Genomic DNA, 15,889 nt, shown 5'->3' on the forward strand with positions numbered 1-15,889 from the left:
GCAGACCGATTTGGTCTCCATCCTACGGATGCTCAAGCTAAGACAAAACACAGTGCCAACAAGCCAACCCCAGATCTCCTAGGTTCTCACATCCCTCAGGGCAGAGAGGGGTGGTTTCAAACTCCTTTGGCTCTTGTCACCCTCATCAGCATTTGATGCTGAAGCTGCCATAACCTGTTCTGAAAAGCCCTTGAGTCGCCTAAGGTTCCCTGGCATTTCCTTTCCTTCTCCCAATGACTGAAGGGCATGGCTAAGTCCTGGAAGACATCTTTCACAGGCTCATATGCATGTGCTATGCCTACCAACAGCTGCTTTTGCTAGGCTAGCTCACTGGCTCACAGAACTGTAGACTTTGCTCCTGCCTTCTCAAGAAAAACAGCGTCCCCTTAGTGCTTGTAGAACACAAATCATCTTACTGTGGCCTTGAATACTCAGCTCACCTGGAGGATTCTCTTTCCCTATCCCAGGCAGGATCCTGCCTCCTGAGCCTCCCCATGATGGAGACCCTTCCCCTTTCCCTCTACCACCTCAAGAGAGCCCACTGTACCAATAATGTCTTGTAAGGTCATACAATCAACCCCCCACAACACCTGTGTTCATTTCTCACACCATTAATGGTTATAGGCGACCATGGGCTTTTTCTGACTTTGTGTTCCGCAAGCTGCCCTGTATGCGATTTCCTGGTATCACAGGGTGAGTGGGGGCAGTACCAGCTGTATACAGCTTAAACAGTTATGGCAATCTGAAGACTGTCATTTAGTTCCAATTTCTGTGAATAAAAAGGTAAAAATACTTCGTATAGGAACATAATCACATGAAACTTTAGGAGTATTTCTTCTGCCAACTCACACTTTGCTGTATTGTATCATAAATTCATAGGTATATGTGTGTCTGAAATCACTTCATTACATAAGACTGCACAGAGGAAATCATAGGTATAGTTTGGCAGAAAATGAAGTGGTACAGAGACCAGAGGACACAAGAGGCCAGAGCCATAATATCCCTAATAGGGAGATTATGCATAGGAAGAGATGGTCCTGGGTCAGCACCAATTCTTAGTTTCTAAGGGATGTCTGTACAGAGCTAAAAACCAAAGCAAATTAAAATATAGAAACAGAAACACTAATCCCAATATATAAATTTTACATTTCCAAAAAGTTTCCCACATGATCCTTTGACACTCAAACATGCCTTCCCACCCTTAAAGTTCCTTGGCATTTTTACAGGACACTGCTGAGCGTCCTACCTTACCAAGGCACAGTACTCAGAGTCATTCCCTGTTCATTGAAACTTTATATTCTTTGACTAGCGACTCCCCAACTCCTCCTTCCATTTCACCCACACCCTGAGATTTGGACGTTGCTTTGTCTCCTTGCTAAAGCACAGTAGGCATGAGGGCGAGGGCACACACCAGCCCACTGACCAGTTCCAGCTGGTCAGTGTACCTTGTGCCATGACAATAAAACACACGTTCATTCCAGCTATCTTGAGTGGGTTCATATACTTGACCGTGTATGACCAGGAGACTGTTTAGGCAATGAGCTTATCCGTGAGTATGTTCAGGGAGTCCAGGGACCAGGATGGGGTGGTGAAAGGAGACATGGTCCCAGTGCTCTTTTGGGATGCTGAAGGCATAAAAGGTAGACATGTAGATAGAGGTGACCAAGCTCTCACAAGGGACTCTTGTGAAAATGCCACCCTAGTCTTTAGCTGGTTGGGTCATCAAAGAACACTTTCCCACAGACAGAAAAACAACCAAGGGACAAAGGAAGTAATGACTCAGCAGTTTAATGAAGGAGTGACCGCTGGAAATGGGGAAGAGGAATGCCCGCATCACAAATATAAACCTTGTCAGCACTTTGAAAACAATAGCAAATACACTTAAATAGATACAAAGTTTATTAAAAATAGGCTGCAACTGAAAAACTGTAGAAATGAAAAACAATAGATAGCAGTTTGGGTGTTTCCCCACAGTAATGCACGCTATTCAACATGCTCTTATACTATGTTTTCACATCTGACCTCACTGTCCAGGGTTGGCCAAGTCTACTTCACTACAGGTCTTACAAACACACATGCAGAGTTTTCAGGTGGTAGCTGGCTCTTCTGAGCATCTGCCTTCCCATGTACTAGCAACAGCAGGTGACTGCTCTTCTCTAGGATGTATGATTATGACACCCGATGGCTTCCAGTATGCTCCAGTCACAATGAAATTGCACTTCCTAGGCAAGATGAGTATGTAAATCCTTCATAAACTCTCAGGGCCATTCTATTCTCTTACAGAGGAAACAGCAAAGACACACTTTCAAATAGGATACTGGATTAACATAAAAAATATTTACACTTGCATTTCAACAATTTATCATACAGCTCTTATTAAAACTGGTTTTTCAGGTTGCAAATACCTCTGTTCTATTTGAGAGTGTGCATATTTTCCTGATGTACAGGTTTGTAAGAGAATACTATGGTACAGAAAGATCATCTGGACACACATTAGGGGTTTCTCCTATAGAAAGTGTGCTTGAAATCATAAAATCAGCTTTCACACAAAACAAGCAAACTGAGGTCTGCCTCACACAACTCAGCTGAGGAATGACAGTGCAAAGTTTAGGAATTAAAATTAAATAAGTCTATTATGCTGAGAAAGCATGTGAGTCAGAAGAGGCATAGCAACACACTCCTTCCTTTCCTGACATTGGATCTACATCACTTTATTAAATGTATACGTTCTGAGACACCTAACTTTTACTGCCACCCATGAGCTCCCACTCTTCTCAGATGTCTCTGCTCATTCCTACATGAATGCTGTGTTACTAGAGAGCTCTAGATCCTTTGCAGCCTTTGAAATATTAGGTAATTTTCTAACATAACTGCTGTCTTTAATTTCCACCAGTGATTAGTCTAGTGATAATTTGGTATTTATAAAAATAAAATCCCTAGGCTTAAATCCTCAAATTTTTTTGAGAAATTTCAAATTTGAATTATTAATTAGATATTCAATCTCAAACATTTAAGTTGTTCAGGAGGCTCACATTTGTCAAGAATGTGATGTGCACCTTACATAAGAAACTCCATCTAGCCACCTCATACAAATGATAGAAGGTAAAGGAAGCATTTGCCCTGGGCTGAGAGGCCTGACTCCTGCAGACAGGGTCCACTGTGACACAGTAGTACTCAGACCTGCTCAGCTGTCACTGTCTGGTAACCAAATGGAGTTTAAAGGAAAAAAACAGAAAGATAATTTCTTGGCCTACTGCCCTTGGAATGACAATGAAAGAAGATAGGGTAGAAGAAATACCCCCTCATCTTTACAGCCCTTCATTCTGCCCTATGAGTCCAAGAGTCTCCCCAAAAGCTAACAGAAACAGGTAACTTCATGTGAGTCAGATCACAAAGAACTAGATAGGATTTTTCTTGGTAAAGTAAAACACAGTTTCTTGGAATTGAAACATCTCTAATTTGCAACCATTTCAGGTACAGAAAATAAACATCACTTAGAAGTAGCACTGTTCCTTCCTCTTCAGGCTCGCCCCCCACAAAGGCCCTGCCAAGGGCAGACCTACTTGAGTAAAGGTGTCCTCTCTTCTCACTTTGTGTTTAGTTCATTCTTGAGCTCTGTTAATTTAAGAGAAGCTTTCACTTTGTCAGACACATCTTGCTCTTGGGAAAAAAGGTGCTGATGCTCTTTAAATGTCAGATTTTCAGGGGCTCCAGAACTGCCATTTAAGTCTGCATCTTGGCTGGACAAGAGGAAAACACAAAGATAATGCATCAAAATACAAGTGACCAGGGTAAGTAAACTTTCATAAAAATTGTAACATTTCAGTGACACTTATTCATTGTTGCACATTACTGAAGTAATTTTATGTATTGAGGCTGAGAAAAACTATACCAACACTATGGTCTGAACAGAAATTTAAAAGCCAGTCGGAACTCATACAACTAAATGCAAGTTCAAAGAAAAGGGAGAGGCCAGCAACTTAGGCCCTTAACCACCTGGGCCAAACATTCATGATTAAAACTTAAAAAAAAAATCAAGAGAGTAATAAATCATCAAATAATTCCATGTAGAAAGGGGCAAAATATTCTCTTGACAGTGACTTTCAAAAATGTATAAGGGAACCAGAGATTGCTCAGTGGTGAACCAGAGATCATATAAATACTGGGAAGACATGGCAGCCTGCACAGCCATAGAGAGACCCTCTTTCAATGAGTTGGTAGAGTAAAGTGAGGATAATTTCTATCAATCTAAGGCCTCCACATGCACGAACATACATGATGTGTTTGTATGTCTGATGGCACATCCCCACACTAAAAATGGAGAAAGAAAATAACAAAGCCAGTGAGTTCAGTTTCAGTAAGCAGGCAACTCTTGCCAGCTAAGCAAGTTTAATTGTGAGGGTAGTTTAAATGTAGATAGAGCAATTCCACAAAACTTCCCCAGTTTTATACTGAGAGTCAGACCAGCACTGATAAATGCAATTCAATGTTACAAGATCATAGGACCTAAGGCAGTAACACTAAGGGAGGAAGAAGACACCCCTGTTGTAGGATGTGAATGTCACTGGGCATGGGGCCAGCTGCCCACCAGCTAAACCTCTACATCTTTTCCAAGAGGATCAAGCCTAGGGGCCACTGAAGGCAATATGACTCCTCTGATACAGCTGTGTCTTGGGAAAGGCCATGGAGAGTCGTGGGAAGGGGCCGGGAGGGCAGGAGAGGTGTGCAAATTTAAGGCCACTCAGCTTGGGATTGGAAGTTTAGGGCCTAGGGCATACTGGTCATCCTGGTCAGGGAGGTGTGGATAGTTCCAGAGTGGCATACCTACAATCCACCTCTCCTCTCAGTGATATTTGTCTATTAAGCACCTATCCTGTGGGTGTGAGGGCTGTGGTGTGAGGGCTGTGTCTGAGTGTTGTGGGTGTGAGGAATGTGTGTGTGGGTGTGGTAGGTGTGGTGGGTATGAGTGCTGTGTGTGAGTGTTGTGGGTGTGATGGCACACTGATGCAGAAGACCTCAGTGAGAGAGCACAAAGTGTCTAACATTTCTATATTTTTTATCTATTCATTGACTATTGAAACTATAATGTTTTGATGTGTGAGGTTGGATCAGATCCACTTATTGATCAGGCTATTAGCTGTGTAAGAACAATAATGTAGAAACTACAGAACCAATGGGGCTGTCATCTGTTATCTGTCTATGATCCAGCTGCTTATTATCACTTACTGACTGACTTATTGGTTGTTTATCTCTCTATATCTACCATCTGCTATTTTGACTCTGCCTCCTGCAGACACCAGGAAGGGGTAGAGATCCCATGTCACACACCTCCCTTCATCCACACACAGGACACAGACTTGCATTAATTCCTAGAACACATACCTCCTCTCTCTGGGACAGGTTAGGGTGCCAGAAGCATTTTCCAGAGATTCAAACCAAATGTTCTCCAAAGCCAGCAGCTGGGACTCCTCTCAGAAAACTGCTCCTCTCAATTTCCCAAACTGTCTCCTTTCCTCAATACCTCAATTCCCTTTTCCTGTGACCTAACTCTGAAGTGACACAGCAATGAAAGCAAGGAGCAGGCTGGCCTTGCTCTAGCCAGAGGGCATTGTAAAGTGCCATTACCCTGCACATCCATGCATGCAGACTCATTGATAGGCTTGCTAGTTAGGGGTTAGGCCCTGTCTGATTTAGAGCCCATTGGGGCCGGTTGCTAGCTATCTAAGCTTCTGCCACCTAGCCAAGGATCATCCTCCAGTCACAGGAACATGCACCACTCTGTTCACAGATCACCACTTGAATGCTGCTTGCTTTCCTGGTGATGTGGAGGAACACAGCTGTGCCACACATTGGGAGCAGAACTGGGAGACACAGTCATAATCTAGCGTGCTTTGTTGCTCTGGGCACTCTGACTATGCTCTGGACATAAGGCACAATGGCAGAGACCCAAGCTCTACCTTACCTGCCCTGTGTTCAGTGTCTGATGAAGGAAGGCTAAATTAACACGTGAATCTTTTCAAAGATCCAGTCCCTGGGGGCTTCATCTTGGCCATGGTCAGGGCCTATCAGGGAAAGAGACAATTACGGAGCAGGGATCCACCCTGTCTCTAGTCTTACCTTCCTCTTACCCCTTCTCCTGCATCCCACTGATGTGTTGTTAAGCCAGTACCACTGGTCAGACACAGGTGTCAGCATCTGGTGATGTCAAGCTGTATCCTGGTTCCATCCATAAGGGTACTTGGGGTCCTAGGCAGAATCTCTGGGCATGATCCTTTAATAACACCTATTCTCCCTGCCAGGGAATGTATTCATGATCATGTGGGAGATTTCCTGAATGTTATGGTTGTCCTACCATCTCTCATTCAGGTAGTCCCACTCCAGATTCCCTTTTTGTCTCAGGCTCAATGATGCTGGTTCGATCCTGTTGAAATCATCCTGAGTGACAGGATACAGGAAAGATCAAACCCTCAGCTAATGATAAGCAGCCAGGTCACTGTTGTCCCCACAGGTCTGGAGGATGTGTGTCTGGGCTTCTGTGCCAGCTTGGTAAAGCTAAGGTACAACCCAGACCATCTGAGAACCAGAATTGGAGTTATGTATGATGCCAAAACTGTTTCCTGTCAATGTGGTCTCTTCAGCTACACACAAAACCAACAGCAGATAGATCTATTGGACCTCTTCAAGGCCTGTCACATGAAGTTGGCCTTAAGGGCCCTGGCATCCATGTTGGAAATGCACACAGTTTGGACTCTGAGACAGGTGAAATAGATTGCCTTCTTTATTGTCTAGGCTCACTTAGCTGTACCAGCTACTCATAGTTCAACAGAGAGGAGTCTGAGGGCTGGCCACCCTTTCTCTGGGATATGAGGCATCTTGTCACTTATGCCAAGCTTGGAACACCTGCTTCCTAAAGAGGATTAGTACTATAAACACATCTTTTGTCCTGTGTGCCTGGCACCATGGTGACTCTTGCAAGCCACTCATTACCTGTGTTAACCCTATGGCCTCCATCCTCATTACAGCTGGAAGAATGGGAATGGAGCTTTAATGTGAATGGGATTTAGAGCTGGGGACAGACTTTGCTTATGTATGGCTCTGCAATATATGTGAAGATCCTGGACCCCACTATGTCTCCTGAGGTGACAAGTTCAGCCTTTTCCTCCCTGTCCTTGTGACCAACAATCCAGTTACTCTTCCAGGAGTGGGCCCCGTCAAGCTCCTGATACAGGAGGAGTCTCCCCACCAGGCAACTGCCTCCCCTATCAGATAAGGTTCAAAGGATCTAGGGAAAAGCTGTGTAAAAGCCCCATCCAGGCTCACCACCAACCTCAGAGAGCAAACAGCCTACTCAGGGAGGGGATAACCCTGGTTATATCTGAAGTGTTGTTGAGCACACACACACACAAGCACACACATTAAAGCAATGACAATAAGCATATTTCACTGAAGATCCAGTTCCCACACCAGGCCCATCCCTGGCTTCCCCATCTGAGAGCTGAGGTCTCTTTTTAGAAGGTCTTCTCTCAAGTTGTCGAGCTCTAGCTCAAATTTTAGGCCTCATAGATTCTCAGCCATGTGCTTCAGCCCAGGGGATGCATACAGAGTAATTAGTAACTTTGCATCAGTGCCTTTTAAATGAATAATTAAAAATGCCAGGTTTAAAGCATGAATATGACATTTGTGAGAACCAGACAGCTGTTGGCATGGAGAGAGTCTGCCCACACTCCAAGATGGGACTACAGGGATGGAGAGTGTCTGCATACACTTTGAGTAGATACTACATGCTACCAAACAAGTGGCAAAGGCCCTGGGTCTAAAAATGACACAAAGCCACTAATTCCTCAGTGGGGTCCCCTCTCCAATAGCTTAGAGACTCATCCACAGTCTGTGCCTGCCAGAATGAAAACACCCACGACAGTCTCTCCAAAAGTACTGCATTGTCTGACTGGAAAGGCTAAAGGAAAGCCCACCATATGCACCAACCTGCAGCACAGTTAATACATAGTGTTAGCTGCACTGACTCACACTGACCCTGTGGACAGACATGGCAGGGGCCTGGCAGAGCTCTAGCTTTGACAAATTTGTATGGTCTTGCCAAGAGGACAAACACGGTTGTGATAGCTCCCTAAAGTCTGGCTCTCTGTCCCCTCTGCTTGGGGTCTCCTAGGGAGACAAACTGATGCAATCCTGGAGCAGGTGAGTAAGCTTGCTGTTCCTGTGTGGGATGTGGTCCCAGTGCTCTAACAATATCCTGAGGACATCTGCTAGTGCAGCCACAGTCACTTCATAAGTATATACAGCATTCATAAGTATAGAAGTGTCCACTTGGCACTAATATTTTGAGTTTTCTTATCAAAAAATATCAAAATACCAAAGTTTTCCATAGTGTTTATTTGGAGACTAAGATATTAAGCTCAACATGTAACTATTAAAATTACATACAATATTTAGGCCTCTTATTTATATTTCATTTCTTCATAACAAATCTTCCATTATCAAGGAAAAATCCAGACCCAATGTGTGAGCCAACATGAGTTTGCTTTCTGGACTGCATTTCCTGTCACATTATCTGCATTTCTTCTTCTTCAAAAGCACATCCTGTGTATTTAGGACATTCTGGGAGGTCAGATAGATAGATACTCCCTTGTCATGTTTGTCCCTTAATAGCTTGTCTGAGCTGTATCTCTCACCACATATGAATGTGTCACAGTGTTCCCTGGGCAACATACATTTTCACAGGAATGAGCATCCCCATGGGGTGATACACATGGAAAGATGTTTCCAAAGACTCCAGGGGCTCTTGTACATCGTCAGAACACTGTTAGGCCTCCCTCAAGGCTACACTTCTGTCTTGTATTTAGTCAGAACACTGTTAGGCCTCCCTTAAGGCTACACTGCTGTCTTGACCTTTGTACAGGCAATGCTTGCTCAGGCATAACACTTTGGGTCTCCACAGTGAAGAAGGGTTGAAGATAATGTTGAGAACAGTGCAGAAGATGGAGACCTGGCTTGTAAAATTTCAGAGAGAAGATTAAAGACTTTTTTCAGGGCCATTGTTGGTTTAATTATGAAGATTCTGTGGTTCTTGTTAGCTGGCGCTGAAAAATAAGCTGTGATTAACAAGATACCAGAACTGGTAAAGCAAAAACTTTGTATTACTGGGACTATTGATGCTGATTAGCTGGAGCTAAGCAATTAGTGTTGATTAAGAGGAGACCAGCATCATTGAGGTGACCTCTTCTGGGAAGTGTTTTCTATGAGCACAGAGGCTGTGTTCCAGAGATACCCAAGGTTGTACCTTGTGCTGAAGCTGGACTTGATAATGTATAAGAATCATTCGGGTGGTACTGGTTTTGAAAGCATGAATGTGTCATGAAGAACAGCTGCGGCTTCACACTGTGAGAGGTCACGGAAGGCCATTGGAGAAGGTATAGCCTTAGCTGTAATTGATGGCTCAGGATGGAAGGGGTCATGCAAAGGATTTGAGGCTTGGCACCATGAAGAGAACCTATGAGAGGCTATTGGTGAAGCCTAGTTCGAGTGGAAAACCCCAGTGTATTGGAGATGTCCGTAACATGGGATGATCACTAAGAACAACAGCCGAAGTGGAGTGGATCAACCTGAGCTTAGAGTGCTACAGAGGGCAGAGCTGGAGAAGTGATGCCAGCCCTTAGGAGGAGTACAAAACATCAACTGGAATCCCAGACAGTGAAACAAGAAGCTGTAACATTGAAATTGCCTTGGAGACACAAAGATGTTAAAGCTGCTAGAGTCATGGGATACATTCTGAGGAAAGCTGCTAACAGGGAGTAGAACCAGCCCAGGAGAAAGCAGTTTGTTGCAGTCAAAAAGATGAAAAAGGAGTGGAGATCTGAAGACCGCTTTGACATCACCCATGGAGATGCAGAGTTTGGAGTTTGCCCAGCTGGTTCCCTGTCTTTCTCTGGGGATTACAGTTAAGTGATTAGATGAATCTCAGAAGAGACCTTGAACTTTGGACTTTTAACATTGTTGAGACTGCTATAGACTATGAAGACTATAAAAGTGGGACTAAACATATTTTGCATTATGCTATGTTTAAGTATGCCCGCCCCCCATAGACTCATGTGTTTGAACAAGTCTATGGGGGCCAGGTAGTGGAATGTGATGGTATGTATATTAATGGAACAGGGAGTGGCACCACTTGGAAGTGTGACCTTGGAATAGGTGTGACCTGGTTGGAGTAGGTGTGTCACTGTGGGTGTGGACATAAGATCCTCAGCCTAGTTCCCAGTCTTTGGATGAAGACATAGAACTCTCAGCTCAGCTCTGCCTGTACAATGCCTGCCTGGTTACTGCCATGCTCCCACCTAGATGATAATGGACTGAACCTCTCTGAACCTGTAAGCCATCCCCAATTAAATGTTGTTTTGTATAAGTCTTGCCTTGGTCATGGTGTCTTTTCACAGAAGTAAAACCCTAACTAAGACCAGTGCCAAATGACACTTGCCTACAGGAGAATGGATATGCTTCATGGGTCACTCTTGTGAAACCTGGACAGCTGAGGTCAGGTAGAACCATAGTGTCTTTCTATACAGATGAAAACCGACACACCTTCCATACTAGTATTTCTCAGTTGTTTCAGCCCTTTGCTTAGCTGCTTTACATCTAGTGACTGATGAGAGTACACTGGATGATGCTTCTGATCACAGGGGATTCCAGAAGCCAGAAATGACTTAAGCTCCCCCTGGAGGTTTGAAAATGCTTGGCTCAGGCAATGTCACTATTTGGAGATGTAGCCTTGTTGGAGTAGGTGTGGCCTTAATGGAGGAAGTGTATCACTGTGGGTGTGACCTATAAGATCCTTGTGGTAGCTGCCTGAAAGCCAGTTTTCTCCTAACAGCCTTCAGATGAAGATGAAGAACTCTTAGCTCCTCCTGCACCATGTCTGCCTGGAACCTGCAAGCTCCCACTTTGATGACAATGAACTAATCCTCTAAACCTATAAGCCAGAACCAATTAAATGTTTTTATGAGAGTCGTTTTGGTTGTGGTATCCGTTCACAGCAGTAAAACCCGAACTAAGTCACTCCCTATCACAGATTAGATGGTTAGATGAGTGAGGTCTAGCCCATCAAGCTCTTTTTAGAGCACTAAAACACTTCTAGTTCAAAGTTCCAAAGTCTTCCATGTTGCTCAAAACAAAACCCACATAAGCACAACCTGGTATGATCAAGTGTCACACTAAGAGTCCACTCCATTGCATCAACTTCTGCATTAGTTACCTTTGTATCTTTGGACAGAAATGCCATGAGCAGAGAAAACTATTAAACAATGAGGCTAGTGGGACTCAAGTTCTAGAGGTCACCTGTAACCAGAGGTTAAATTCATTATCTCCAAGGCATGGTGGAAGGAGAAGGAAGCTGTGGGCTCACATCTAGACTCAATTTACAAAGCAGAGTGCACTGGGTGTGGTACAAATATCTAAAACCTCAAACCCCAGCCCCAGTGACATTCTTCAGCAAGGCACACCTCCTACATCTACCCAAACATAGTCACCTACTGAGAACTGAGTACTCAAATGTCCAAGACCATGGAGTAGAGCTTATTCAAAATGACATAGGAATTCAGAAATTCATGTCAGTAGCAGAGAGAAGCTTCAATGTGTGTCAATAGGTGTTGCTGAAAAGCCAGCAAGCTGCTCTCCCTCCAATTTCAAATAAGATGTGGATTAGGTAAAAAAAAAAAAAGGTAAACAGGCATCTCCAGGGCAAGAAAGCTTTGAACCTCTTTATACCTACAAGGTAACTCCAGATGTGCTGGTCAGGAAAATCACAAGAGGACCCAACCCAAATTCAAACCCTTCAGGCTTCAGGGTAAAAATACCACAAGAGCCAATAGGGACAAGGTCATTAATCAAACACTCACTCAGCAGATGAGATTATACCGAGTCATAACTCATAGACCTACTTGTTAAACAGCTTACATTCTGCAGTTACCTCTTCAACACAATCCTAAATGCTACAATCAAAACAAATAGTATCTTATTTTTTCAGCATGACTTGAAAACACTAAATACCTCTGAAGGTGGTGAGTGGAATCTGGCAGGACATGGGGAAGTCAGCTAAGGGAGTACAAATAACAAAACAACAAAACCCAACTTCTCAACAAGCTAGCAGCAACCTGCCTGATGTCAGTGGAAAGATTCTGAGGGTTGATCAGAAGTCTGCAGACTTGAAGGACTGTTGCTCTAAAAGCTCATTTGAGGAATGAGATGGGTAGCAACTGCAGAGTGGTGTGTGTGTGTGTGTGTGTGTGTGTGTGTGTGTGTGTGTGTGTGTGGTGTTTTGTTAGGTTTTTTTTTTTTGAGACAGACTCTCACCATTAAAGTTCTGGCTGTCCTGAAGACCACATACACCAAGGGTTTCTAAGACACAGAGAGACTCTTTCTCCAAGTGTTGGGATAAATGGAGTGTAGACCATCTATGAGTGTCTTTAAATCTCAAACTGTGAAGATTTTTAAAGTCCCCTTCAGCTTTTCTTAGTGATGTTGGTTTTGAGGCAATACAGCAAGCACTGAGGACAGAAAAGAATAAACCTTTGGGGTTGTCCAGATGGATCAGAATTGAAAGGAACACACTGATGATCTGAGCTTAGTTCCAAAGACACTATAAATTTTCAGAAACAAATATAGTCAAATTTTACCCTTTGTAATATTCAGTAAGGACATCAAATCATAGATTAAACTATTTTCAGTGTGGTTATCCTACACAATCATAAGGCTGATCCCTGTGAACCAGTCTTGTGGAACAGACAGTAATAAACAGCACATCAAAAAGCCTTCAGAGCAGGAAAGCACTGGCTGCCCTTGCAAAGGATCTGGGTGAGTATCCCAGCACCCAAAAGTCAACACACAGACTTCTCCAACTCCAGTTCTAGGGTACCTGACTCTCACGTGACCTTTCTGGTCATTGTGTACATACACACAGCGCACACACACACATGTAGGAAAACCAATCATACACACAATTAAAAAACATACATCTAAAAAAAATCCTTCAGAGCAGACAAACTGATTCATGCTACCCAAGTGGCCACACTGACACTTGTGACTTGAGACAGTGGCCAGCTTTGCTCTTATGACTTGGGAGAGCACCTATATCAACTAACCCTCATGACAAGAGAGAGTGGACCTACTAATCCTTATGACCTAAGAGAATGGCCACACCAAACAGGTGTCCTGAGACTTTAAATTAAATTCAAAACTGCAAATATTAGCAGTCAGTGGTTTTCTCAAAAATTCATTTTGTGGTGCCTTCAATAAATAAGAGCAAAATATAATCCCAACCTGACCCAACATAAATTCATTCCTGGAGACATTCTGACATGTACACCAACAGAGAAGTGATAGGGTTAGTACTGTAGCCTGGTACCAAACAATAAGCCTGCCCAATCTGAAGATATTCGTGGACAAGCCAACTTCTTTCTTCTGGAACATTCACAATTGAACTAGGCCATCTCATTCCACCTCTAAAGCTGCAGTGTGCCTCCTCCTCTCACAAGCACTCTTAATACATGATCACATGACAGCAGCCACACCTTGTGAAATGAGGTTGTTCTCAGGGTGGCTGAGAAAGTCCACTTTCTTCTGCAAGAACAAAATGACTGAAGCTGGCTTATGCATGAAGAGGTTAGTTTGGGTCAGTTTTGATATAGAAAGCTCGGGTGACCTCAATGGTCAGTCTTTGTCATCGTCCTATGTGACATCTTAGTTGGATTGTGTGCAGAAAAGAAAGATTCCCATGGCAGGATGAGAAGTGAGAGGTATTTGCAAACAGTTTGGCTCTTTTCATGGAAACCAGTTTTTGCTAGACAGGATCCATCTGTATATGACCCAATCATCCTGCAGTAGGCACCACCTCTTTGTGTGTATGTGTGTTTGTGTAGATGGTGTGTGTTGTATGGTTTGGGGTGATTGTGTTTGTATCTATGTATGTCTGTATGTGCTTGTGTGTGTGTGTGTTCCATGTGTGTAATTGTGTGTGTGCCTGTGTGGTATGGGCTGACATGTATTGTTGGTACAAATGTATGTGTGTGTGCATCTCTGTTGTGTGAGTGTTGTGTGTGTTTATTTGTGTTCCCTGTGTATTTGCATATGTGTAGTATGGTGTGTGTGTTCCATATATGTATGCAGGAGTTTGCTTATGTATGCATAAGTGTGTCATGACTGTATGTTCATGTGTGTGCTTTCCTATGTGCTTGTATGTATGAATATGCCTGTGTATGTCATGAGAGTGTGTGCATGTATATGTGTTTGTGTGTATGTGTGTGCTTCTGTGTATCAGTATGAAGAGACAAAATGAAAAGATTAGATACTTTTTTCATTGCTCTCTCCCTTATGACCTCAAGTCAGGTCACTCGCTGAAACACAATTCTGTCATCTCAGCTAGGCTGAGAATCTTGTAAGCTACAGGAATATGCTGATTTACCACTGTCCCTCAGTGTAGGATTACGGGCACACACAGTCACACTTGGGTGGTCCTAAGAGTTCAAACGTAAGTTTACAGCACAAGGTCCTTGGGGGATGTTCATAATCAAACCACAACAGTGACAGATCTTACGACCCTCAAGCATGCTATCTTGAAGGAGGATCCTTCCTTGTTAAAAGCACTGGAGAATAGCAGACACAAGGACACTTGACATCCCTTTCCTCCTGAGATCTAGGAAGGAAGCCACACATAAGGCTAGTCTTCTCATTGAAGAGAGGTCAGTTTTGGGTTCTGTTTCTCCAAGTCTGCAGATGTCGCCAATACCCTACCCAGTCATGTCTGATAAAGCCACATGGAAACCAATGTGTAATGGAATCCTAGTCTATTGCATCTTTCTCCTTCACTCTATCCTTTTTTATAGAATGGACATTTGCTAGAGAAATCATATCCTTTGTGTAATGACACATCCCACACTGTTTAGATGTGGCTGATTGTTTCTTCCTCAGCATTCTTGCCTGGAGATATAACTGTATGCAGGTCCTCTGGTAGCAATAGGACATGAGCTGTGACAGCTCTACCTCTCTGTATGGCACACATTCTCAAAGATGACACTGTCAGCCCCAGCTACATCCACAGAGGAATTCATCTCTTTTCCTGTATAGGATGGCACAGTAAGTGTCCACCCCGCTGGGTGTGGTGGCCCATGCCTTTAATCCCAGCACTCCTGAGTCAGAGGCAAGTGGATTTCTGAGTTCGAGGACAGCCCGGTGTAAAAAGTAAGTTCCAGGACAGCCAAGGCTATACAGAGAAACACTGTCTCCAGAAGAAAAAAAAAAGTGTCCACCTCATTGGATGGGACAAAAATCAAAGGAAACCCGCCATCCTTTACATCCTTTGCAAATGAAGTAGCTGACTCAAAGCAAACACTCACATGTGGCTAGCTGGTCAATCAGTCTACAGGACAGAGCAAAACATTACTTCTGACAATCTCAGGTGTAGATTATCATTTTCTGGTTCCAGTTCAACTATCCTTTCTTCTTTAACCTACAACAAAGTATTCAGAAGGAAAAATCCATCAATGCAGCACCTACCTGCACATACTGAAATACCATGAATGAACAGAGTGCAAGAAGGGATAGGAACCCTCTCAGCAAGGAGAAGGTCAACTGTCAACTGTCAACTGTCAGGTTGCTCACTCTCCTTCACATACTACAGAGACAAGACAAGCTGGCCTTAGCAAGGACTGGTGTGCTATACACCCACATCCCATGGCTCTAAGCCCCTGTCAGCATCAGCCCCAAGAACTACAAGGGGTGCAAGTCTTACAATCCAGACTCTTTATCCTTTGGTCAGTAAGATGTCAGTCAGCCTAGCTGGGAAGCAGAGAGTTTTTAGAGAGGTCCATAGAAACATGACAGCTCT

General features: G+C 43.6%; 1 long non-coding RNA gene across 2 annotated transcripts; it reads right to left on the minus strand.

The window, feature by feature from the left end:
• Positions 1 to 1,825: 1,825 nt before the first annotated feature.
• Positions 1,826 to 15,626, minus strand: LOC147000543 (uncharacterized). 2 transcript variants are annotated; one of them, XR_015045909.1, is made up of 3 exons: positions 15,559 to 15,626; positions 3,564 to 3,740; positions 1,826 to 2,222 (listed from the first exon to the last, which is right to left on the minus strand). It is a non-coding gene; the product is annotated as an uncharacterized LOC147000543 (long non-coding RNA). The 2 variants fall into 2 exon arrangements; XR_015045910.1 differs by lacking the exon at positions 15,559 to 15,626 and adding an exon at positions 15,399 to 15,505.
• Between the last annotated feature and the right edge of the window lie 263 nt (positions 15,627 to 15,889).

This window comes from Mus caroli, unplaced genomic scaffold (genome assembly GCF_978045245.1).
Source record: "Mus caroli unplaced genomic scaffold, Mus_caroli_1 scaffold_18, whole genome shotgun sequence".
Lineage (NCBI taxonomy): Eukaryota > Metazoa > Chordata > Mammalia > Rodentia > Muridae > Mus > Mus caroli.